General features: G+C 39.6%; 1 protein-coding gene across 2 annotated transcripts in view; it reads left to right on the top strand.

Moving 5' to 3' along the window:
• LOC131428211 (protein mothers against dpp) overlaps nt 1-24,461 on the top strand; it is an 87,654-nt gene that overhangs the window by 14,697 nt on the left and 48,496 nt on the right. The window contains exon 1 of one of the 2 annotated variants that reach the window (XM_058591961.1): nt 3,493-4,793. The exons of the other annotated variant lie outside the window; for it this stretch is intronic. The gene's annotated coding sequence lies outside the window, so the exon portion shown is untranslated. Of the gene's footprint in view, nt 1-3,492; nt 4,794-24,461 lie in introns of those variants that run through there. 2 annotated transcript variants of the gene reach the window in all.

Genomic DNA, 24,461 nt, shown 5'->3' with positions numbered 1-24,461 from the left:
TATGGGACTGATATGCAAGTATGGGCAGTGTAGCTCCGGAAGCGAAAGTCGGCTCCAGGAATTTTGTAGGTGACCATAAGATCTTCCGTTTGAATCTAAGTTTGTACAAATCGGTTTAGTCATCTTCGAGGAAATTGAGTGACAATTCTTGTCACATACACACAGACATTTGCTGATCTGACGAACTGATTCGAGTGGTATAGAAGTGCGTGTTACTAAATATTCGATATTCGTGATTGACATTAAAAACATTATTGACATTGTTGCATCAAATGGAATTCTAAAATACATAATTTTTTTTTTTAAAGATATTTTTTATTCAGGCGCATTTGCTTACAAGCTTTACGTGGCCGATTAAGTCGATTTTTTGAATAAATTTTTTTTTGAGTTGGATCTCGTTGTCACCCTTTTTCTAGGGGGAGAGGAGTTTCCATTTCCCTCCTGCGAGGATTGATTGATTGCTTCACTGTTGTTGGTGACTGTCACAGGTGTACTGGGATTGCTTTGGGTTGGTGTGACGGAAGCACTGCTGTCCTTTGGTGTAGTTGTCTCCTTGTCCAGTTTATCACATGGCTTACCGTAGTGAACAGCTTTTTGACAATACTGACATGTGGCCATCTGATTGTCATAGGTAACAAGTGATTTGCATGGAATTCTTGTATCTTGACCGAATATCACATAAGAAGGTATAGGCTTTTTCAAGTGTATGCGTAATAAACGTACGCCATTTAGAATACCGGGGAAAAAGTTCTTCCACTTTTCTTTTTCGATAGAGAGAATCTCTCCGTATTGGGACATAGTTTTGCGAATATATGAATCGGTGACGCTTGAGGGAAGATCATGCACACGAACTTCTATAGCACTATCTTCCATATATACTGGAATGTTGAACTTAATGTTCTCGTGCTCCACATAGTGCACATTGTTATTGTCTTTTGCGAATTGAATTGCATCCAACTCTTTATAAAACTGGATGTAAACGTCTTTATAAAACTGGATGTATTCGTCTTATTGCATTGAAATAAATGCACACGTTTAATGTCCAGCTGCATTTGCTCCTTAAGCAAACCTTCAAGTTCTCGTATCGAAGGTCGAATTTTGCACTGCCTAAAGTCAACAACAATTGTATTTATTCGTGTCGGCGGTAGCTTTTGTTCGTTTGGTTCACTCATCTTCGAGGTCTATTGTTCACTACACAATACTGTACTTGGTTTCTTCTGTTTCCAACGTACGCGGTTTTGTTTTATCGACTGACTTGGAGGAGATGTAAAACCGAACTGTAAAATACACAAATGTTCAGGAATGAAACATTTTTGCCTTTCTCTATAGAAATATAAAGAATTGAAAGTTACTATTTGCTCATGGTTCAAATTACGGTCGCAAGATGTCAAATCCAGGTCACAATAGAAGAGAAGTGCCATGGTTGCGTAGGAATGGTGACAATCGCTTCTTTAAGCATTCTTCACGGTATATTTCCTTGTTTACCGTTCCGGATGTTATGAAGCTTTGGCTTGCTTGACCACAGCTGCATATTGCCTGCCAAACCAAATATTATTTGGAAAACTTGGGTTTTTTTCGTCCTGCAATGCTCTTCTCTCCCTCGTATATGGAAACAGTCGTTTATGTGTCAAGTGCCTTTAAAAAGAGGGATGTGACGGCATAACTCCGAAACTACAGAACGGTTTGCTATCACACTTGGCATAGATGCTTTTTGCTCTTCAGAGATAGTTGTAAGGGTATTTTTATGAGGGAGGGAGCGTAGCAAGTGTCCTTAACAGGGGTCATGAGAAAATTTATTTAATTTGACGAGAATTATTTATTTGACGAGAATGATCATAAGGGTATTCGTGTGGGGTGGATGTAGTTCGTGCCTCTAAAAAGGGGGATGTAATGTTTGTAACGGCATAACTCCGGAACTTCTGAACGGATTCCATTTTTCCGGGGAATTCAAAGAACTAAGGGAAAATAATCTTTATCTGTCCATGAACGCGAGTGTATTTAAGCCTCAGCATAACTACGAATTAATCTAAACGAATCGCCACCAAGTTTGGCACATGTACCAAAGGTGGGAATCGATATTTTTTTTAAAAGCACAGATACTTTCTACACTACTCAGGGTAATCATGGAGGAGATCTGTAGTAAGTTCACTGACAAAAAGGAAGTTAAATCAAAATAGATTATAAGGTTATTTTGAGGGAGTGTAGCAAGTGTCCCAAACATGGAAAGTGTAAGGGAAAATTGATCAGGTTATACGAAAAATAGGTACTTTTTTACGAGTTCACTAAGGTCTCTTTTTACACGGATTTTTTCTCCACGGTTTTTTTATGCATGGCTTTTTTACACGGATTCCGCAATTAACGCGATTTTTTTACACGGATTTTTTTAACACGGTACTTAACTCCCGTGTAAAAAGAGATCTTAGTGTACAGCATATTTCTAGCAACTAAGTGAGGTTCACAAAAATATTCACAAGAGGGAGGGGGAATAAGTATTATCAACATTGATCTGAATTGACGAAATTATGCAATCCATGTGCATTTTTTTATGTAAATTGAGAAAACTGTCGATTCAAGGTGATGGAAATAAGTTTAGAACAACATTTATATTAACTGGATCGTTATTCCCGGTGAACGGCCAAATGGTTAAAGCCGGAGTAAAATGAATGATATAAAAAAGTTATTCTATAGTTCGAATGTTGTTATGATGTTAAACAGCCTTTCGTTATAAAATAATCATCAGATGGAAAATTTTGAGCAATTACGCGGAAATAATGAAGTCATATTTTTTTTTCATAAAGAGGAGGGAGTAGCAAGCGTTTATAGCCATGGAAGCCAAAGGTATTGTAGATCGAATGTGACGAGGAAGTACCGAAGTACGTTACAAGCTTGGAGATTACTAAGAAGGTGTTTATATAAAAAAAGGTGTTTTAAATGTTTCCAACAAGGGTTCAAATATAAAACTGACCCAATTTGTCGAGAATAGCATGGAAATTATGATTATTGTGAGATCCGAGATGAGACACTGATCATTCGCAATCTGAACATGAACGGCGTATTGTTCAATCGGGTTGTCGTCTAAGTTGTGTTTCATTACAATCAGAGTATCAATGGGGAGGACAATTTCTAGATTTTTTTTCGGCCTTGCCATAAAAAAAAATTCCGAGCAACGCCGGGTAAATCAGCTAGTAACCAATATAAGGGAGACATACTTGAACATGTTGTTCAAGGCGGTCAATTTAGCCATTCACTGTATAACCAAAATGTTCTTATAATCGATTTTCTCGCCTATAGCATTCTTTGTTACAGATCAAAATCTTTAGCATGTGCTGTGTACTGCTCATTTAATTTATAAGCGAAAGATACGCATGCTGAGTTTGATTCCTATATATCGATTTAATTCCTTTAAAAATTTTTAATACTCAAATACATGGTGCATACGAGTAGTAAAAATTTGGCTATTCATAACAATACACCTTATGAGTTGACAAATCCGATCAGTTATTATGAAATTAGCGAAGTACTTAAAAAATGAGCAACAAATTCAAAATTACCGTAACTAATTCGCTACAAATTATTCACCTAGTTGCGTTATCATCGGCGAGAGGTGCCTCGTTAAGTTCATGCTCATTGCCAGTGCGCTCGAGTTCGAAATCGGTACTGTTTCCCAACCAGACACGCTTCACTCAAACCTACATCCCAAAAAGTTACGCCATCCGAGAAAATCGCTTTCGATTGATTGCGACGTTTATACTCTTCCGTCCGGCTCAGATCTTTTCCTTTTTTGTGTCATTAATTGATCAGATCCTAACTAGCATATCATAAAAGTAAGTGCTCTTGATTGTAGAACTCGGATTAGCATTAAAACGCGGTCACGAGATTTTCTAATTCTAATCTACATATATCACACTTTCCGCGCATCACCATGTGAAGATATCATGAAGTTCCCACCCTTTACCACCCTCCTGTTCATCTAGACGAAATTGTCATTGGGCATCGTTTTTTGTTTGCCGCGGCCGCTGATATACATTTGTGTGCAAGATGCGGTTTGTTTCGAATCGAAAAGATGCATGTACTTAGACACACAGGACGCGACCGAGTGGACTTTGAACTATGCAGAGTAAGACTGACTGCCTGCCCTGTCCTGCCCTGCCCTGCCCGGCTGTGCCTTTCAGTGCTCCCGATGTGCTCTGTTGGTGTGCCTTTCATCGGATATGTTTGTCTAATTACATCCAAATCAACAGATAGTCAAACGGTGGTCATTGAGTTTAGTTCTACGGTTTGTGCTCTAGTTGAATCAGTCTGTTTTGGAGACAACATCCAAGCGGTTTCTCGTACTATCCAGTCAAAACAATGTGCCAATTCGTTTGCGGTAGAATTCAATAGCTCGATCGTTAGAAATCCCCTCTTATCGCCGTATCGTTTCTTCGATGGTGCACATTTAAATTATATAATAGCGTGCATTGCAGTGTCTTACACTATTCCTGCCGTGGGTATAGAGAAACAAAGGACCGGTTGATTTGATAACGAGTCGATTTGATTCGTAGGAAAAGTGAGATAAAAGTACCTGTAGAACCCGCCGGGGGGAAGACCTAATTGTCGTCGGCGGGTGTTTTATTGTGCGCCGTAGACGAAAAAAAAACAATTCTCGGCATAGACACAAAGTGCAGTAAGGCAAACCCTGCGGCTACCGAAGCAGCCTAGCTATTGTAAAACGAGAAGCAATTTGATCCAAAATCGACTTCCAATCAGACTGCAGTTTCCAAGATAGTCATGATGGATCGGCTTGTGCTACTGTAAGTTCCTTCATTCGCGTTCACTAACTGTGTGTGTGATTGTATGACGGGTGCCTGTTCACCTGGTGTCCATTCTCTACGCCACCGTTTCATCGAATCGTCGTTTCATTGCATATCACCGTCTCATGAAACATGGCGTGTTGTGATAGATTTAATTGAACCGCTCCTATTTTTAAACTTTCGGCTGTCTTCATCGTTTGTCGCGGTGCGATGCGGCCGGCCAGTGTGCGGTATTTGGTTCAAGCAGTTCAAGCATCATGTGGACATGTTCCGTTGTCGTCGTGTCCGCACTGCACCATATCTGCTAGGACCGGGGACGGTTCGATCTTGCGCGCTTCACTTTTATACGACTTGCATCCGCAGCTACCAAACGGCCAAGTACTCGCGCGAGGTCATCGTTTTCCGCCGGCTTTGCAAATTAAGTCATTAAATGTTAGCAATTTGCTCACGTGAGCTCCGCGACTTGTTTGTTGTAGATGTCGTGTTCTGATGGGTACGAGACTGCTTGTTAGCGGCACATATTCGTACCTGATTTTTACACCCTGTCCGTATCGATTTCAGACAAGATCGTAGACGGATCTCGACGAAACCGTTGGTGTAGCAGATTTATGATAGTTGCTTCAAATGTGTGCTGAGATTTGCTGCATTCGATAGTAGATTGATGTTGCTTCTATAAATAAACTAGGTCGGTTCTGATTTGAATTGCTCCCAAACTAATCCAATCGTTCACTCTCTCATCAAAAATCTACGTAAATTTTCGTGTGTTTTTACAAATGTGATTTATGCTTCCCGAAAAAAACAAGGCCGAATATAAAAGTCGAAAATCACTTACTTGCATTCAGGAAATAGATTGTGTTTTGGTCTGCATATCGCCGGAATTATGTCTCTGTCCAGGTGAAGGATCGGGCAAATTTAGTGGCTCTTTGAATCAATATTGCTTTCGGCATGAGATCTGTATCATAACCGATTAGTTCTAAAGTGGTAGCATATATAACTAATTGAAATAATCATTGTTCTATTTGAAATCCTGATTCTGTTCGAGAAATAAGTACACTATAAATGTTAAATTGATCTGTTAGAACCTGTAGAAGGATTTTTCATAAAATATAAACTAGTTGGGCTGTTTGGAAATAAAACTGGTTAGAAACCAGAAGACCTTTTACTTTCTGGACATTTTTCTGGTCATTCCACGAGAGATACATAGCATTTATAACCCTATTTAGGATAAAGCGGGTGTTAAGAGTAAGAGATATAAACAGATGACGTGCTTACGAATAAAATGGATGGTTCAGTTTCTTTGATGTTAAAGAAACTAAATTCTGACCCTGGAATTATGGAACCGAATTTGTGAATGTTTTAAATTACACCAGATCATGCATTTCTAAAAGAATGTTTTAGTTTTGTGTGTTTTTCTAAGCGGACTTCCGAAGTCTCAAAGGCGAATTTGGTCGAAAAATATGTTTTTAAGATTACACAAGATCTCGACGTTTCATGAATTTCCAAGACATTTAGCATTAACAAAAAAATCGATTTCGGAAATCTCAAAATTCCCTAAGGCGATTAAATTTTTTTATGACATCAGATCTGGACATTTCCTGCATTTCTAAGACATTTGGCAAACAATTGCTTTAGTTTTGCGGTTTTTACGCGGATTTACGAACTTACGCGGTTTTTTCACGCGGATTTCCAAAGTTAGGCGTTTTTTTTACGCGATACGTATCCTCGCGTGTTTAACCCATTTTTCCCTTCTTGGGCAGTAAAAAAGTACAGTAAATTTACATACATCTAATGCGATCCTTTTGACATAATTTATAATTAATTTTTTATTCATAAAAAGACATAATATTTGTTATTGCTGGAACTTGTCATTTTCTTGCTTGACAGAGAGGCGTTTTCATGGCTATCCAGCGAATGAAAGGGGAACAGTGGTTCGCTAGTCACGCTCCTGTCCATTGGTTCGGTGTCACTGTTGTTTGGCGGAATTATCGTTATTGCTCACATTTGTCCAAGCGTTGGTTGCGTTGTTAGTCAGTGCATTAAAGTTGGGGTACCTTGTCCTACATAGGGTACAACTGGTTTCGTTGAGGAGTAAGCTTCATTATTGTTGATGGCTGTCTCCGATGTACTGGAGTTTTTTGGGGTTGGTGTGGAGGAAGCGCTATTGTCCTTTGGTGCTGATGTCTTCTTGTTCAGTTTTTCACATAGTTCAGTTTTTACCATAGTGAACGACTTTTTGGCAATATTGACATGTGGTCATCTGATTCTCACATGTAACAAGTGATTTGCACGGAATTCTTGTATCTTGGCCGAAATTCACGTAAGAAGGTAGTGCCTTTTTAAAGCGCATGCGTACGTCATTCATAATACCTGGGAAAAGGTTCTTCCACTTCTCTTTTTCGATGGAAAGAATCTCTACGTACTGGGACATAGTTTTGCATATATAAAGATCGCAAACGCTTGAGGGTAGATCATGCACACGCACTTCTGTAGCACTATCTTCTGTATACATTGGTATGTTGTACTTGATGTTTTCATGCTTCACATTGTTATTGTCTTTAGCGAATTGAATTGCATTAACCTCTTTAAAAAACTGGATGTTAACAACATTATTTGTCTTGTTGCATTGAAGTAAATGCACACGTTCAATATCAGGATGCATTTGCTCCTTAAGTAAGCCTTCGAGTTCTCGTATCGAAGGTCGAATTTTGCACTTCCTGAAGTCAACAACAATTGTATTCCTTCGTAGTGGCGGCGGTAGCTTTTGTTCGTTTTGTTCATTCATTTCGAGATCGTTATATTGTTCACTACACAATATTGCAGGGGAGAGTGTTCGGTTACCGGAACCCATTTATTTTAAGCTCATAACTTCTGACTAATTGCACATTATGAGAACATATATACGTCAATGGAAAGCTAAAGTCCCTAGCTAACAACTGATTAAGAAACTAGGTTTACTTTATTATCAATTTAGTAAAATAATAAATTTTGGCCATTTCAAAAAAGGTGTTCGGTTACCGGCATCCCAAGAAATTTCGCTAAAAATGAAAAAAATATAAGTAAAGACTGCAATTATTCAAAGAAAAAACGGAATTTAGTGTTTTCGGAGGCTATTTGGACAAAAGTCTTCATTGTTTGATGGTGACTTCGCCTTGGCTCTCTTGGCCAATGATTTGGATGGTGGCGCCTTTGATGTCGATTTGACCGGTCTTCCAACGGTTTCGCAGGATTGAATATGTTACTGCAGTCGAATTTATTGGCTTCTTATCCACTAAGCAACGTTAATTGGCTTTAATCAGTGCATGAAAGTTCAATTTCCTTGACTTGGACGATTTGTTTGGAGTCGCCATGGCTAACAGGACCAGAGAACTAAAGTTATTACTTATATGACGGATGTATTGAAGCTGTCAATTTGTCCACGTGTTGAGATGTTAGTTAATACAATAAGTTTAGCTATTAAAAACAAAAAGACCGCGCCAATTTTAAAAAGTCTGAATTCTGACAAATGACGGCAAACAATCGAAGTTTCAAAAGTCTGTAAAAAGTCTTTCGACGAAATAAAGACTGTCCCAGAAAGTATGGACGCACTTTGATTTCGCTGTAAATAATTCTCAAGTGCTAGATATTCAAATTTTATTCGATATACTAATAATATTAGACTACAACAACAGAATATTATTCTCAACATTTGCTACTTAGCCATTGTAGACTAGCTGGCGCACCTTCTTGCGAACGTTCTTCATTAAATTCCGTACAGACTTCTTGGCGACAAGTTTGCCACTTTTATCCAATCTTTTTCGAACTGTTGAATGGTTTCGGCTGCCGAGACATGTTTCGTAAGATGTGCCTTCGTTAATGCCCAAAATTCCTCAATTGGTCGAAGTTGTGGGCAATTTGGTGAATTCATGTCTTCTGGGACGAAAGTGACATTTTTGGTAGTATACCATTCTACCGTTGATTTCGAGTAGTGGCAAGAAGCAAGATCTAGCCAGAAAACAACAGGATCCTTGTGGCTTCGAATCATGGGTAGAAGTCGTTTTTGTAAACAATCCTTGATGTATATTTCGCTGTTCATTGAAGCAGTGGTGATGAAGGGTTTTGAAAAATCTTACCGCAGCTACAAATTGCTTGCCAGACCATAGCTTTCTTACCAAATTTTTCGACTTCAATCGATGTCTCGGACTGGTTTAACACTTGCCCGGCTCGCACCGTATAATATTGTGATCCCGGCAAGGATTTGTAATCGAGTTTCACGTAGGTTTCATCGTCCATGATTATGCAGTTCGAATTTCCAGCAAGAATCGTATTGTACAGCTTTCGAATCCTCGGCCTGATCGATGCTTCTTGTTTTGGACTACGGTTTGGTTGTTCCTGCTTCTTATAGGATCGAAGATTCAAACGTTCTTTAGCACGAAGAACATTTGATTTCAAAGTGCCCATTTTTTTTTGGCCACATCCCGAACTGAAACCTCCTTCTTTTGCTTGAACGCCTTCAGTATACGTTTATCCAACTGAGGGTTAGCAGGACCTTTTTTTCGACCCGTTTTCGGTTTATCCTCACCGAACTTCCTGATTGCATTTCGCACGGCTTTTTCACTTACTCCTTCCATTTTTGCTATCTTTCTCAGTGACAGTCCGCGTTCTGTGCACCATTTGTACACAATTTTTCGACGTTGTTTTGCTGAAAGTCCACGCATTTCTAAACAAACTAATGAAAACGAATAAACTACTGCACAAGTGGTTAGAGAAGAGTGTAAACAACAGGACGCAGCCATAAAAATTGTTAGATTCTGAACCATTGCAAAATGCCAGCGGTTTTTGGTTGCGTCCATACTTTCTGGGACAGTCTTTAAGGTTTGCAGGTTCACTACGAAATTTGATAAATTACAGACAAATTTGCAGAAAAAAATTTGTCGAAAAAAATGAGGTGCCGGTAATCGAAACTTTGGTTGCGAAAATTTTGAGCATTCGGTATTCACGAAATAGATCGATTTCACCTCATAAATATTCCCCCGGTGAACGACCAAAAGGTTAAAGCCGGGGTAAAATAAATGATATTAATAATAATAATCATAAATATTCAACCCACTCACCTTTTCGATTGATGCTCTTCAATTTATGATACTGTAAAAAAGTCAGAAATAACTTTTGTGTTGATTTTTACGCAATTGAAATTTGTTTTTAGCGCCGCAAAATGTACAAGCGTCTGTTTGGTTTGGTATTCGGCACAGAAAGAATGTGCTGCTATTACACACATATGACATTTGTCGGAGTGACGCTATCTGCTTTCTATCAAAAGTTACGGTTGGGTGCTGGCAACCGAACACAGCCGGTAATCGAACACCTTACCCTACTTGTTTTTTTTCGTACCGAACGTAAACGGGTTTGTTTTATCGGCTGACTTGGATGAGATGTGAAAGCGAACTAATCATTTATAATTATTGTTCGGTATTTTTATTGTTTCCATGCAACTGACCATGTATCATGGTCAGTTGCATTGAATCATGTTTTGATAAAATAATTGGAGCAATAATGTGATCAAGCGAATGTAAGATTAGCAGAAATTTTTTTTATTTACCTTAAACATAAAGCCAGTTCTACTCAAATCAAGTTCTACACAAATCGGTTAAAATAAATTACAGACACTGAAAATGAACCTAGAGAGATAGAGATTTTTGGGTAGCATTACTCAACTTAACAACATTCTAAGCAGAATAGTTCAAATTGAATTGCTTAGTGCAAACTTAAACTGTTCAGCTTGAACCGCTAAGCAGACGTGCAAAACTCTTTTTCAATTGGCACCAAAGTGCCATATCTGACGTACCGTAGGAAAACAAGTCTAAAACGGAACGTAAAGAAAAGTTAAAACCGGTGTGTGCTCTAAGCACAAACTTAGGATAACCCCTAAATGAATATTCTAAGTGTAAGTGTGTTTAATCTGGCTGCGGTCCATAGGAAAACCTTTTCTAATCCACCTAGTGGTGTAATGATGTCTTTCTCATATTACTTATATTTTCAGAAATATCACTAGAAGATTCTGTCAAGTTTTTTTTCAAACTTGAATAAAATCAAAAACTTTCTTTGGGTATAAACTACCATAACCTTTTCAATTTGTAAACAGTTATGTCAAGTTAATATAGATCTAAATGTGGCAACCCTGAACGCTATATAAATTTGGACAAAGTACGCTGTGTGCTAGGCGGTGCTGTTTTCTTCTTCCGTACCAGTACGTACCGATGCGTACGATGGGTTTGCATTATTTTGTATGACAGTTTGAAAGTTTTGATACTCATCGTCCTATAATAAAGGATCTGGATGAAATTGCACAGTATCTTTAAAGACACTGAGGGCTTTAATTTGAATTTTGATTTGTGAAAATCGGTTTAACCGTTGCTGAGAAATCAAAGTGAGTTCCGATTTTGGAGCTTTCTTTCACTATTACCGGTTCGTTCGGAAGCGAAAATCGAAGACTAGTAGTCCCAGAGTAGATTAATATATCCACTAACTAGCAAGGTCTGCCAACTAGATGAATTTACCAGAGAATTTAATAAAAATTTGCACCTCGTTCTGCCATCGAAAAAAATCATGTATTTAAATATTTTTACTTAATTCGCTGTAATTCCGGAACCAAAAGTCAGATCTGGATTAACTTTTCGGGGACATTTCAAAGAATTTTAAGACCTTTCATTTGCATCTTTGTTTTGTAAAAATCGGTTGAGAAATTTCCGAGAAAATTCAGTGTGCATTTTCTCATAGATTTGCACAATTGTAATTCCGGAACCGGAAGTGGGATCGGAATAAAATTCAATAGCGATTTATGGGACCATAAGACCTTTCTTTTGAATCTAAGTTTGTGGAAATCGGTCACGCCATCTCTGAGAAAAGTGAGTGACAATGTTTTTCACTTTTTTTATGGAAATCGGATCGGGATAAAACCAATCTATGGGACCTCTGAATCTGAGTTTTTGGAAACCTGTTCAGCCAACTCTGAGGAAACAGAGTGACATTTGTCACATACACACATACATACATACATACACACACATACACACAGATATTTTGTGATCTCGACGAACTAAGTCGAGTGATATATGACACTCGGCCCTCCGGGCCTCCTTTCAAAAGTCGGTTTTCACAGTGATTGCATAGTCTTTCTATGTGAGAAAAGCAAAAAAATGTTCTGATGTATTTTGTTTATTCATGTAAATAACTTTAGACAGGAAGGTGTTAACTCAATTGAATTCCGATGACAAATTTCGTCTACTGAGCAAATCCAAGGTCACTGTGGTTACCAGCTCCGCCTCAACGCAATGTTTGCATCAAATGGATTCCAACATTACAGAAAGACTTTCGATCCCTTGCAAATGGCAAGCAATCGATGCGTATTTAGTCTATGCACTTCAGTTTTGTATAAACAATTAACATTTTCCGATTTCACCAATACTCCAGTTTACATCAAATGTCCTATTTTTTACCCATGGTATCTAGAAACCTCTAGTCCTCGGAACAAGCTACTAACACCTTTGGAACATAGTATGATGTTTCATACAACTGAATTAGGCTTATTTGAAAGCTACTGTTGGGATGTGAATGAATTCAGAGATATAATGATATAAGGAGTGTATCGAAAAGTAGTTAGCAACATTGATTATTGAATAAAAAAGCGAAAAAAAAACATATTTTGACATCAGTTTTCGATATATTGTAGAAAAATTACATTTTTATGCATTTCACTGATTATATTGAAGAAAATCCCAGTCTCTGTGAAACGCTCGCACTTTGGACTTGACATTTTTCATTAAATTCTGCATAGTTACTTTTGTGACTTTTCTGGTGTCAGCTGTCCAGTTTTTTTGAACTCCTGCATGTTTTGGGACACTGTACCTTCCTTCCGAAAGTGCTGCTTGACAATTGCCTAATACCCAATACCCAATTGGCCGAAGATCCGGGCAGTTCGGTGGGTTGATGTCCTTTTCCACGAATTGTACATTATTTTTTGACAACCACTGTAGAACGGAGTTGGCGTAGTGGGCTGAAGCCAAATCCGACCAGAACAGAGCCTTATGCTTTCTGTACAGTTGCAGCATTCTCTTCTTCAAACATTCTTCCTCGTACACCTTGGCGTTAATTGTGCCCTTCGGCACCTTCTGTTCCTTGTACGTTTTCAGGGAGTTCCGAACTTTGATCCGTTGAATCATCTCGATGCTGGTGTTGAACTGCTTGGCCAAATCCCGCGTCGACGCCGATGGGTTTTTCCTGATGTACTCAACCACTTTTAAGTCCCGGCCGGGCTGGCTGGGACCCGGTTTCCTACCGGATCGGGGCAAATCCTTCCTGGAAATGGTCTTACCGAACTTCTCGATAATATTTTTGACACTGGTGTGGTGCACTTTCACCCGTTTTTCAATTTCGTTGTACGTGACAGCACTTTCTGAGAACCAAGTGTGCAGAATTTTCTTTCGCGTTTTCGGATCAATTCGACTCATCATTGAAACGATAAACCGTACCGGAACCAATCGATTGCGCAGCTGTTATTGACATGTAAACAAACATGTCACCGCAAAACACGCTGCAAAAAATTAAGCCATTTCAGAGTAATACCTGGTTGAATGTTGCTAACTACTTATCGATACACTCCTTAAGGTGAAATGTATCGGAATGCGAAAATCGCGTTTTTGATCAATTATTCAAAAACTAGACCGATTTTCGAAAAACCAAAAACACTTAAGTTTTTGAAATCAAATTTATCATAACTAAGTATTCTTAGAATTTTGAAATTTTGCTTTGCCGAGCCGTAATTGGTTTTTGAAATGTATAAACGGTAACTGTTCCGTTCCACGGGGATGATTTTAGAACTGAAAAGTAGTGTTTGTAGCAGAATTTCACAAAGAATCTGAAAATGCAACTCAAAATTATAAAATTTTAGCTAAAACAACCGAAATTTGTAAAAGTTTACATAAACTTTTCCGCATTTTTTTTATTGCTTGCGCGCTGCTGTTTCGTATTGAGGTGGTGTGAGAAATGCACGGTGGGCACGGTGGCATTATATCGTGAGCAAAAATTACATGTAAAATTATGACGCGAATTTATGCAGCATTGGGTTTTGTGTTGAAATAAAAACGAGTTGAATACAATAAAATAGGTATTGTAAGAAATTGTTTATTTCCTAAGTAACTGTCATTTATAATGCTAATAATGTCCAATTCTGTTGAGTTCAATGCATTGATGTTGCTGAAGCAATAAAACTTGGCTGTGTGATATCGTATAACAGGTATTATTTTAGATTGTAGCAATTTTTATAGCAAAACTATAACTTCATCATTGACAAGCTACTGAATGAAATACAAACCAAGTATTATCGTGATATAAACAATGTGATAAACATTGATAAACAACAGGCATATACATGGTTATCAAGTTGGTTAATACATATACATATAACCTCATGTTAGTCATTCATAATTACTCATGATTTATAGCTCTAGTGTCCTAAAAATTGACGACACAAAAACACATTAAAGCAGAAGTAAATTCTGCACCCATAAGGGATGCTGAACAATCTGCTGAGGATCACATTTAGTGGAAGCAGAAGTAAATTCTGAACCTCTACGAGGTCCCGAACAGTCTGCTGTTAATAAAACCGCCAACCCCCGAGAGGATTTAGAGATCTTACAAAAGAGACACCATTCTGCACTTCCGGAAGAATGCAGAACGATTCGCAGTATGTACGAGCAGAAGTAAATTCGGTACCCCCTAAAGGATGCCAAACAATCTGCTAAACCCTATTTAAGGTGAATACAGAAGGGATTCATTCACTCCAGGAAGAACGATGAACCCTTCTGACTATAGCTCCTTACCACATTGGGTGAGAAACGAGAGAATATCCTTCAATTTTAGCTCCGCATACACAGACTCAACCATGTATGGAGAATCAAAAACCCGGATACGTAGCTGCGTCAATGCGGGACAGTTACATATCAGATGATATGAAGTACCATAATCGCATTCACACAAATCACACGAATAATAATCAGCACGTTGAATAGTTGCCATGTGATAATTGAGTTTGCAATGTCCAGTCAGAGCTTTGACCAGAATACTGCAATGATGCTTGGAGAAATGCAGTAGACACTTAGACATTTTCAGATTTAAATCTGGTAGAAATGCTTTTGTCTGAGCGCAAGAACGAATCTTGTGCTTTATCCAACTAGTTGAAAGTGGTAAAGCTGGTTCAGGACCAACGAAATCATTCGTTGCACCAACTCTAGCCAACTCAGCAGCCCATTCATTTCCAGTAATACCAGAATGGCCGGGTACCCATAAGAAGTAAACAGCATTTGAAATGCTGAGGTCTTCAATTTGAGTTCGACATGCGATCACTAGATTCGACCGTGAGTCATTCGAACTGAGTGCTTTTAAGGCTGCCTGACTGTCGGAACAAAAATAAATTCGTTTACCACAGATCCTTTGCTGAAGTGCCGATTGTACTCCACACAGAATTGCGTAGATTTCTGCTTGGAACACAGTACAGTATCTACCAAGTAAAAGAGACTGCTCTAGCCTCATTTCACGACAGTAGACGCACGACCATTCAACAGAGAACCGTCCGTATAACAAACTATGTGTTCATCAAGTTGTCGTTCCAGACAACCAGACAACCATTCCTCACGAAGAGGATAGCTCACATTGAATGTTTTGAAAGGAAAACTGCATGTGAGATTTAGGTCACTAGGAGCGAGTAAATACTCATCCCACGTAACTATTTGAGACCACAAGCGAGTGTGGCTGGTAGCATAATCTAATGGGTTACTGTTTCAAAGCCCTGTAGCCTTAAGACGGTATGCACAAGATAATGCTTCTTGTTTTAGGAACACATGAAGTGGTTTAATGCACAGTAGTGCCTCTAGAGTAGCAGTAGGAGTTGTCGTGAATGCTCCTGTCATCGCCATTAGGATCATCCTTAGCTTTGACTGAACTGTCGCGACTTCTCCTTTCTGCCACCATACAAGACAGCTATATGCTAATTCGGTCAAAATAATTGCTTTCTCCGCTCAATTTTTTTCAGAGATGACCGATCCGATTTCAACAATCCTAGGTTTTTTTTAAAGTTACTATTGCATCAGTGGTCAAGCTTGAAAATTAAATCGCAGATACTTCCGGGGCCGAAGTTATAATCGTATAAGTGACGTAACCGACAAATCGCTTTTTTCCATCCACAAATTTTTTTCGAAAAGTGCTAATGCTAATGAAAAAAAAAATTACATTATTACATCACTAGGTTGACTAGGAAAAGGTTTTTTAATTCTCAGGAACCCTGGATAATCAGATGATAAGGCCCTGAAGTTCATGGTAATGAATAAACATGGATCATGAATAGCATTTGATTCAATATATTTTATGTGATCGATCGTACATTGGTCCCCCACAAATGAAAATGGGCAATCAGGCGGAGTAATAAATGATCGTAGTTTGTGTCAATGTAGAATAATGTTCTCGTGTTTCGCTTCAGGTGCATCAACTGCACTGCAGTTTGTCGCACTAATTCAATATTCAATTCATAACCAGAAGCAATAAATTGAATTTCTGATTGACAGCAATGTTTCAATTGATTGACCATCAGATTTGACAGCCACCAGCAGCGCGCAAAAAGCTACGCCTAATGGGCTAGCGAGAAACGGGGACACAGTTGCTCCTTCAAGACAGTAGCAACGAGAGGTGGTGGTAGGCTTTCGCGCTAATGTTCCAAGTTGGAAGGCCGTTCTGTGCGCTGACATGAAATTGATCCGATTGTGCAGTTGTTTTTCCTATACGTCAGATCACGTGCCCCCACCCCTCACCCGATCCCGAGCGCATCGGATCGAAAAACCTCGATTATGGCGTTGCGGCCGTGCGAAATTAAATCTGCTTGTTCAATTGTACTTGATTGATCTGGACAGATTTAACTGTAAGTGCGCGCGCGCGCGTTCGCTCCTCCTGCATGCTGTGAGAATTCACAACGGCTGCAGCGAAGTACGGATCATGTTCGGACACATTATTGCTGGAACACGCGGGGCCGTATGATGCTGATCTTGATCGAGAGTGCACGCGAAAGGCGGAGGATTTACAGCCGATCCAGTTTGTGTTCATTGGATGCACGCTCTCTAGTATCTGCTGTTTGGTTCAATCAATCGTCTTCCAATTATCATAACTTGACTCAACCGCCGAACCACTCTCGTCCTGGTATTTGAGTTGTTAAGAAAAATGTGTGGAGCGATCCCGTTCAAAGGCGATCCTTAAGTGCGACAGATTCGAAATGTTACGAAACTTTTCAGTAGGTATGATTGAACCATTTACCTATTTCTCTACAGTGTAGATTTAAATTTAAAAGGTTTAAGCCCTTAAATTAGTAACAGGCTTCAAAATGTAACTAATTCCTATATTGAGCGATTTTATATAAATCGAACTAGATTACTTCAATCCACGCGTATTATAATCAACAGATATAAACAAACTAAGTACGACTGGGTTCCCTTCGTTTTCTGCGCTCTTCTCTCTTTCTCTTCTTCCGTGTATTATTTATTATTTTTATTGTGCCCCTCACTGGACTTTACTGGCGTTTGCTTGCCCTACATGGAGGTATACTAAAGAGCGGCTACCGATGCAACTGTCTCGGGTCCAAGTAAGAGATTCCGATTCCCGCTACGCCCGCGATTGCCCAGTTACCATTGCAGCTTCTTGCATCGCAATATTGTGGACGCGCCTCTGAAGGTAAATATAAACATATGTGTATGCACTTTCATCACCGAACGGATGGTGTTTAACCGATGGCTAGAATAGCGCCAGCATCATCATCCCCCAGAGAGCGAGAGAGAGAGAGGGACAGCAGTCTATAATGCGATTCATTTTTAACGATAATTATGCTCTTATAAACATCTCATAACTGCACATTAAACGCACTCGACTATTCCATGTTTTGATTTTGAATGAGGCAATAATCATGGGCGATCGCCCCGTCGGGAATGCGCGTGATTCGGGTTTTTGATTTCTTCGTCTTCGCGCGGGTACGATGTCGGACGACGTATTTTTCACTGCTACCGTATTGCACTTGACGCTATCGCATGATCCGATAAGTGCCACCACCCTGCTTCTTGCGGTGCAGCGGTACACTCTCGTGGTGTACGACGTCGAAAGACACACGCTTTGCTTGCTTGCTGCGGGATAATCATCGAGATTATTGTTTTTTGATTACGAAACTAGCTTTTAGCGTAGATTCTTGTTTTGATAACGGAGTACGTCTGTGATATGCAGAATTTGATTTGGAACATTTTGCTTATGGTGGCAGGTTTGTTTGGAATGTTCTAGTGCAATACGACACTTTGCAAGGTGAATTGAATGGCTTTTCCTAACAACGCATTTAATTTTTGCGGTTTTTTCATGTTCAAGTGCACATGGAAAACTGTGAATGCATTTCATTTTTTTATCTATACAATATCAGTTATCGCCAGAAACTACACTTTTTGATTTTGCATAACCATAAACGATTTCCGGAATAACTTTTCTACCACAGGAATGTTTTTATATTAAAAGTGGGCAGTGGACAACGATGGGGAACATTATACAAAATCGGTCGTTATAATAGCTCTAAATGTTATCTAAAGAGCTATTAGGATTACTTCTTTGCAAATCAAAAAGTAGAAATCATCAGTTTAGTGCAAATCCATAATAATTTGATTAGCTTCGTGCACTTTTCGCTGGGCGAAATTCGTTCGAGAAAAATGTTCCGAACAGTGTTTAATATCGTAGAGAATTCCGCAAGTTACTCTCCTCTTTATGTCAGAAATGAATCTCGTACATCATTTTGAAAATCTATTTCAATGAAGTATGCAAAACCAAAATGAAATAATCGATATCAAAATTCTGCATTCTGCTATTTTTGTGGCCGTTGGGATAGCCCATTTGTGAGAAAGCTACAAACGAAATCACGTAAAATGAAAGCTCTTATCCAAAATTGGTTCAGTTTGGAGAATTAATCGGCAGTACAAAACGATGTGTTGCGGTTCTTTTCGCAAAGTCAGTTTTGCTTCGAACAAGTGCGATTGCGTCATATAGCATCTGGTCGTTTGCATTAGAGAATAAGAAAACTAAAAGTGGAGAACGACGGGGAACATTATACAAAATCAGCCCTCCTAATAGCGCTAAATATTATCTAAAGAGCTATTATTATTACTTTCCTTGTAAATCGAAGGTAAAAATCATCAGTTTAGTGCAAATCTAGAATAATTTGTGCGAAATTCGCACCAAACGAATGCAAATAAAGCCAGCATACGGCGTATCAATATCTTAGAAAATATCACCTTCTGAAAGCCTAAAATGAGTACATCATTCAGCTGCTGGTCATTTGCGTGCGAGTAACAGAAAAAAAATTGGATCGGGCCGAAAATTAAAAATGATAATTCGAAATGAAGTATTCAACCTCAAAAATGTATATGTTGTTATTTTTGTAGCCTTCAGAACCGCTCTTTTTTTTACGGACAATACCGTTGTTTGGTACAGCCTGATCAGGTCTCCTGGGTGGGCACCCCACCAAGTTCCGGTTATTGTGCGAAGAAAATTGATTCTCTGCTGGCATTTTTGTTTCAGATACCTAATGTGACATCTCCAGGTGCCTTTGGATTCGAACCAGACCCCGAGATATTTAAATGTGAAGACCTGAGCTATGGTTCCACCCCCTAGTTGAAGCTGTAATTGTGCTGGTTCTCGCTTCCTTGAAAATACAACCAGCTCAGTTTTCTCCGTAGAGAACTCGATACCCATTTGAAGAGCCCATGTTGACAAGTTGTCGAGGGTATCTTGCCATGGTCCTTGAAGATCGACAGCTTTGGGTCCTATAATAGACACAACGCTGTCGTCGGCAAGTTGTCTTAGCGTGCAAGATGTGTTGATACATTCATCAATGTTGTTTACGTAAAAGTTGTATAAAAGGGGGCTTAAGCATGAGCCCTGAGGAAGACCCATGTAACTGAATCGTATTGTCGACAAATCACCATGTGCAAAATACATGTATTTCTGGGACAACAGATTATACAAAAAGTTATTAAAATTTGGTGAAAGACCATGCTGATGCAACTTCTCAGATAGGATGTTTATGGAAACTGAATCAAAAGCCCCCTTGATGTCTAGAAAACTGACGCCATTTGTTCTTTACGAGCAAATGCCATTTGAATTTCGGTTAAGGGCAACGCAAGACAATCGTTCGTTCCTTTGCCCCTGCGGAAGCCGAATTGTGTATCTGAAAGTAAGCCATTAGTCTCGACCCAATTGTCTAGACGAAACAGAATCATTTTTTCGAACAATTTCCGGATACAGGAAAGCATAGAAATCGGCCGATACGAATTGTGATCGGAGACTGGTTTCCCTGGTTTTGAATGGCAATAACTCTTACTTGTCTCCAGTCGTGTGGGACAATATTATTCTCAAGAAGCTTATTAAATAAATTCAATAAACGTCTTTTGGCTGAGTCAGGCAATTTTTTCAACAAGTTGAATTTGATTTTGTCTAATCCCGGAGCTTTATTGTTACACGATAAGAGCGCAAATGAGAACTCTATCATCGAAAACGGTGTTTCGTTTGTATTTGACGTCACGGCGCGAGAGATCCTCTGGTCCGGAGCAGAGTCTGGCCATACTTTTTTTTAGCGAAATCGAATATCCAGCGGTTAGAATATTCCTCGCTTTTGTTTGTGGTGTTTTTGTTGCGCATTCGTCGGGCTGTGTTCCAAAGAGTGCTCATTGATGTTTCTCTTGATAATCCGTCTACGAATCGACGCCAATATCCGCTTTTCAGCGCCTTAATCAAGCTTTTCATTTTAGCGTCTAATGCCGCGTAGTTTCTAAAACTATCAGGTGTTCCGTTTTTCCTAAACTCGACAAATGATGAAGATCTCTCCGCGTTCAATTCTGAGCACTCTGTCCCACCACGGGTTGGGGGGCGGATGTTAGTTTTCGCGCCGGGTACACGTTTCGTCTGAGCTTGAGTCGCGGTGTCGAGAATCAAGCCAGCCAAAAACGTGTACTCTTCCTCCGGAGGAAGTTCTTGTGTTGTTTCTAGTTTCTCAGATATCAAATTTGCGTAGCATTTCCACTCAATATTTCGTGTGAGGTCATACGAAACATTGATTGTCTCCGATGGTCTTAATCCGTAGGCGATTGAAATCACGATAGGTAGATGATCGCTACCGTGGGGATCAGGGATAGCCTTACACGTGCAGTCCAACCGTAGCGATGTCGAACAAAGGGATAAATCCAGCGCACTTGGTCTTGCTGGTGGTGCAGGAATTCGTGTCATTTCTCCCGTATTCAATATTGTCATATTGAAGTTGTCGCAAATATCATGGATCATAGTTGATCTGTTATCGTCGAGAAGACAGCCCCATCCCGTACCGTGTGAGGTAAAGTCTCCAAAAATCAACGTCGGTGCGGGAAGGAGCTCTATGATATCACAGAGCCGCCGATGCCCAACCGAGGCTCTTGGGGGAATGTAGATGGAAGCAATGCAAAGGTCCTTTCCTTTGATTGTAACATGACATGCGACAACTTCAATACCTGGTATCGAGGGGAGGTTAATGCGATAGAAAGAATAGCTCCTTTTTGATCCCCAAAAGTACTCCTCCATAGGTATCATCTCGATCCAGACGAATAACGTTAAAATCATGGAAGTTAAAGGGTATTTCAGAAGTTAGCCAAGTTTCACACAAAGCAAATGCGTCACATTTTAGATTATTTACTACAAATTTGAAAGGATCTATTTTTGGGATGATACTTCTACAATTCCACTGTATAACAGTGGTTGTATCCGTGACCTCGATGGGTGACTTAGCCATCGAAGGATACGATCGCTGAAAGAAGGGGCCATTTTGCAGTCAACTGCTTCAAGAATGTTTTACCTGTAGGAATAAAAGCCATTATCAGGCTTTTAAGAGGTTCAGAAATATTGAAAGTAGACATGATCCAATCCACAATATCAGAGAATTTAACAAACCCAGTATCTGGTAAATACTCTGACTGATCTTTAGGAACTTTCGGGGGTTTTGAAGTCCCAGGTAGTGATGGAAATTCTTGCTCGGAATTTAATTTTCCAAGGCCTGGAACTTTTTTCTCTGGTTGTTTGCCATCACTACCAGTTGTTGTAATTTTTCGAGACCCATCAGAGGACATTTTCGAACCCTTACTAGGGAGCTTTTGAGAAGATTTATTTCTTCTCTTTCTGATTGATGAGCTATGAGGGACAGCCGAGGATGTACCTTCGAGGGGGTCATCATAATCGCTCTCGTCAGTTGACAAGTAAGCGTAAGGATTTTTGGTTGGTGGCGTAGCACATTTCGACATTTCCGCAAATGAGCGTTTGGAATGTTGCTTGAGTGAACGCTTCATTTTATCCTTACGCAATTTGTACACAGGACAATCAGAGAGGTCATGCGGCCCCTCCTTACAGTAGAGACACTTTTCATTATCTCCACTGCAGGAGTTATCCGCATGACTCCCTCCACACTTTACACACCGGGATTTATTGCAACAATGGGATGCTGTATGTCCCAATTGTTTGCAATTGGTGCAGTTCATGACCCGCGGCACAAAAAGGCGAACAGGTAAACGAACTCGGTCCAGGAGGACGTATTTAGGCAAAGCCGAGCCAGCGAAAGTCACCCGATACGAGTCCGATGGGATATAGGACTTAGTCCCATCCTCAGCGGTCGATACTGAACGCAATTGTTTGCAGTCCTTGAGTAAGGGGTTTTTAAAACCGCCTGCCCCATGCTTAAGAACGTCCTCGCAAGTCAGACTCGGATCGGTGATCACGTCGTCTATCTCGACTTCGCGAGCTGGCACGTATACGCGATACTCCCGTGTGAAATGCTCACTTTGAACGATCTCATTAGCCTGTTTTGCACTGGCTAACAAGACCTTAAGCTTGTCCGGGCGTACTTTTTATATTTTTTGTACAGCATTGTATCGCGAGGTCAGGTCTTTTGAAAGTGTGAGAAGGTTCAATTTTTTACCATTGGCTTTGGTCCGGATGTAAACCGCATACGGTCCGGCCGGAAGTGCAAGCCCATCGGGATAGCTTCTAATGCGCGATTTATTGCCATCAGAAGCATCCATCTGATCATTAAGAGGAAGGTCAGGAAATTTTATATCGCCTGTCATGTCACGGACTTGTGTCCGTGCGGTCAGATTCGGGGTGCAAATGAAGTGGTTTTAAACAACAGGGAAAATAAAGTTTTACTTAGCTTAAGCTCCAAAACGGTGAACAGCTGCCAAGACGCGGTCCGAGGCAATCGGTAAATATTCCTTCCAGTAGAGTGCAAAAAAAACCTCTGGAAAAAGCACTTTTTTCAGTCTCTCACTACACTGTCCAATGAAACGTTTCTCCTTTTATCACTATATATATTTATCACTATTTTTAATGTATATGTAAACGATATATACGCAGCGCCCAGCGCTGGCGCTGGCTAACGGTACCACACGCAGTGCTGCTTTACACAAGTTCACAGTCGGCCTTGAGAACGGATTAATTAGAACTATCACTCGACCACACTGATGCAGACAATAGAATACGGTATGACCTTGATAACGGAATAAAACAATTCACCACGCGATTGGAGAAAGCCGAATTTACGTCCGATCGATCCAATAGTCACGACACGAATGACTTTCATTTATCACGTAATGTTATCAAGAAATCGTTTCTTATGTTACTGTCTCATTAGATTTAGTTACTATAGAAGCACTAGATTTAAGGAAATGTATCATTTGGATGATTTTAATCTATTAATGCAAAAGATGAGGAGGTTTTATGCCTGCTGGAGAACAAGTTTGACAGATACTTATTCCAGTGGGCTTTTCCCTGATCCAAAAGATGAGGAGAAAAAGAAAGACATTCAGAGTAAAATCTGACAACAGGAGAAGGCTCTATTATAATTGAAACTGAAAGTAAAAAGAGTAAATTAGATCATCCTGACGTGGTCTACCTTAAAATTCTTCTTACCAAGAAGGAAATGCTGGCCGAGCAAGATGTTGAAGATGTTGTCAACTCTTTTAAATGCAGCTTTCTATTCTTATTTTCACTACGCTGCTTGCTGTTATCCCGCCGATCGATAGTACACTGAGGTCTTTTTTTACGCGGAGGATACGAAAAAAACCGTTAAAAACCGTGTAACTTCGAGAATACGCTTCTGCGTGGAAAAATCGCAAAACTAAAGATTTTTTTTTGATTGCCAAATGTCTTAGAAATGCATAAAACGTCCATACGTGGTTAAACAGGAAACAGAAAATTTCTGAATATAATCGACTGGTAATTTTGAGATTTCCGAAATCGATTTTTTTATTCTGAATATCTTAGAAATACATGGAACGTCCAGATCTGGGATAACACCAAATCTCGACGTTTCATGCATTTGTAAGAGAAAACAAGAAAACCAGATAAATTGATAAATTCGCGTAAAAAGACGCGTAACTTCGGAAATCCGCGTAAAAAAGACGTCAGTGTTTACTCCTCACGGAATTGTTTGATTTAGCTAATTTAAATGACAACGTCGGATTTTCGACGTGGGTGTCAAAAAATAATTTTCGATTCGAAACATTTTAGACCAACTGCTGTCAAAACATACCAGTTTCGAAAACTACCCGATCAGAT

This window comes from Malaya genurostris, chromosome 2, assembly GCF_030247185.1.
Source record: "Malaya genurostris strain Urasoe2022 chromosome 2, Malgen_1.1, whole genome shotgun sequence".
NCBI lineage: Eukaryota > Metazoa > Arthropoda > Insecta > Diptera > Culicidae > Malaya > Malaya genurostris.
This window is presented reverse-complemented; position numbering and strand designations above follow the sequence as displayed.